Genomic DNA, 2,956 nt, shown 5'->3' with positions numbered 1-2,956 from the left:
GGGAAAGGAGAAGAGGAAAGTGTCGTAGGGAGATTTAACACAAAAAAGACCAGCCTTGCTTGCTACCTCTTCATGACCACATCAGGGAAGCACATTACTGCCAAATACATTACACCATGGTCTAACCCTGTCCAACAGTGGTTTTTAAATATGTTCTCGTGATTAGGGTAAAACCCCAAAGATCTGGCTTTGGTTCTATATATAATCATGTGAACCATGCTGTAAACAGTCACAGGACTGGCATTTCGTAACAAAGCCGTGACCTTAGCAATTGCTGAAGTCCAAAGCAACCACTGGCTGAACTGGGCTCTTAGGTGACACCTTGAAAAGGAGGTGCCTTTACCAGAATCCACAGAGAGCCCAGAGATACACTGACAGAGCCAGTGATGTGCCTGAAACAAGCCTCCATCAGCAGGGGAGAAGCTCCAGCAAGCAGCAAGGCTGAGGTCTTGGTCACAGACTTTGTCAGCTAGAGATCTATTTTTTTTATTTTTTTATTTTTTTTACCCTTTATCCCAAAATGATGGAAAGCTTCCTGACCACCACAGGTAGCTGTTAGCTTTCCAGAGCTCATGTGATCTTCCATCAGAAGGATTTTGGTTTTCCCTCTCAGCATATCTATGCAAGAATTTGGAAGGATAAGGCCCCCTAAGTACAAGTGCCTCACCTTTTCTATTTCATCTCTGAAGGTGGCAGAGAAAGAAGGAAAAACAGAAAGCGGGTACTGGGTATCACCTACCTAGAGGCACCTGGAGAGGCTGCCAACAGGAAGAAGGTTAAGGCAGCTCAAGAAGTGCCAACCCAGAAAAGCAGCTCCCTATCTTTCTGCTACTGCTGTGTATGGCAGGAGGTGGGCACCTCCTGACCAAGCCTGGCTCAGCAGGGGCAATGCGCCAGATCTTCTTATGCCTTCTGGGGTGGCTCTGTCCCCAGCAGATAACAAGGACTGGGGGGCAGACAAGCACTCCAGGTCAGGCCTGCATGAGCCCAGCCAAATTATGGCAGGGGCTTGGACAGGGAAGCTGTGCCCATCTTTCTCCAGGTTACTTGATGGCTATTTAATAGCCACACAGCTACTTAAACTGCCCAGGATGATTGCCAGCCCCAAGTCACATCTGTGCTGTACTCAGGGTATTCAGGCCTGGAGCTAGATTATAATAAAGTAAAAACATTCTTCCTAACTATAATTCATCTGCTTACAAAAACCCTGGTTCAATAACAGGTTAATTGTGAGAGCTTCTGGAGCTCCTTTGCAACTTAAGGCCCTGGTTTCTAATGCACCTCCTAGATTGTTGAGGACCAATCATGGCATCAGGTAAGAGGACTCATGTCATAGAATATGCAGCATCCAGAATATGTCATAGAATCATAGAATCATAGAATGGTTTGGGTTGGAAGGGACCTTAAAGATCATCTAGTTTGGGGGCGGGTTTGACCTGTCACACAAAGTTTGCTGAGCAATGCACAGCGACAACCAAGTCTTTTCCTGAGTAATTCGTTAAAGAGTTAACAACTCTTCAGTAGTCTTGCATAGTTTAAATTCATTCTTCCCATTGGCATTATATAGCATTTAACAATTCTGTATTTAATCTTCCATGGGAAAGCACTGAAATCTGAAATATCCTTGGAGTTCCCATCATCTCCAACATGCTTAACCTCAAAAAACACTGTTCTTTGCATATTGTGTAATTTAACCTAGGTCTGAACAAAATCTTGAGGTATGTCATAATTAACCCAGTTTTATGCTGAAATTTAACTAAAAAGCTTTTCATCACTTTGTCTTTTAACTTGTATGTAAAACAGGACATTGCTTTAATCCATAATACCTTAGCACTTTAATAGGCTCTTAAGAGTGGTGTTGGCAACAGATTTTTTTTCTTTTCTTTTTTTTGAGATCACAAGCAAAGTATGCCTTTGTCCACTGTTTTGTTGTTATTCTTGAAGTTCAGCAAATTAGAGGAACATTACTTCCTTTGAAGAAGCCATTATCCGACCAAGTTTATAGAAGGACTTTTAAAAAACTGTTTAATTATTACTGCAGCCAAAATGCATGATAAGTAAGACTTATAGCTCTGAACCTTTGTATTGCTCTGCTTTCTCACATTTTTAAAGATACATAGAATACACCTAAACCTCCAGTATTACAAAAATGCTTTGATTGTCTAAGTTTATTCTTTCCTCCCCTTTTGGGAATATTGCAGTGAAGAGTCCACACCTCAGAACATAACATAAACCACAGATGTGGCCAGCAAGAGCTGAAAAAGCTTCATTATCTACACCTTCCCCTGGCATAGTGTGCTGAAGCATTCTTCCACTAAATCTTAAAGTGAAAATACCCCGCTCCTGTTAAAGAACAGCACATCATTTCTATAAACTGGGCAGGCAGAAAGTTTTGCTTCCTTTTCCAGATGTGCTTCTGTTTTCACTCCTCTTCACTGGGGGCCCAACTTAAATGCCTCTGTGCCAATGCACATAGCATGGGCAGTAAACAAGAAGAACTGGAAATGTGTGCGTGCCTGCAGGGATACGACCTGATTGGCATCACAGAGACATGGTGGGATGGCTCCCATGACTGGAGTGTTGGAATAGAAGGATACAGGCTCTTCAGGAAGGACAGGCAGGGAACACAAAGAGGGGGTGTTTCCCTCTATGTCAACAACCAGCTGGAGTGTATGGGGCTCCACCTGGAGACAGATGAGGAGCTAATGGAGAGTCTATGGGTCAGGATTAAAGGGAAGGCAGGGAAAGGGGATGTTACTGTGGGGGTCTGCTACAGGCCACCAGACCAGGGAGACTGAGCAGATGAGGCCCTCCATAGGCAGATAGGAGCAGCCTCACGTTCACAAGCCCTGGTCCTCATGGGGGACTTCAACCACCTAGATATCTGTTAGAAGGACAACACAGCAGGCCACAAACAGTCCAGGTAGTTCCTGGAATGCGTGGAGGACAACTTCCT

This window comes from Antrostomus carolinensis, unplaced genomic scaffold (assembly GCF_000700745.2).
Source record: "Antrostomus carolinensis isolate BGI_N321 unplaced genomic scaffold, ASM70074v2 scaffold17633, whole genome shotgun sequence".
Lineage (NCBI taxonomy): Eukaryota > Metazoa > Chordata > Aves > Caprimulgiformes > Caprimulgidae > Antrostomus > Antrostomus carolinensis.
Note: the sequence above shows the minus strand (reverse complement) of the source record.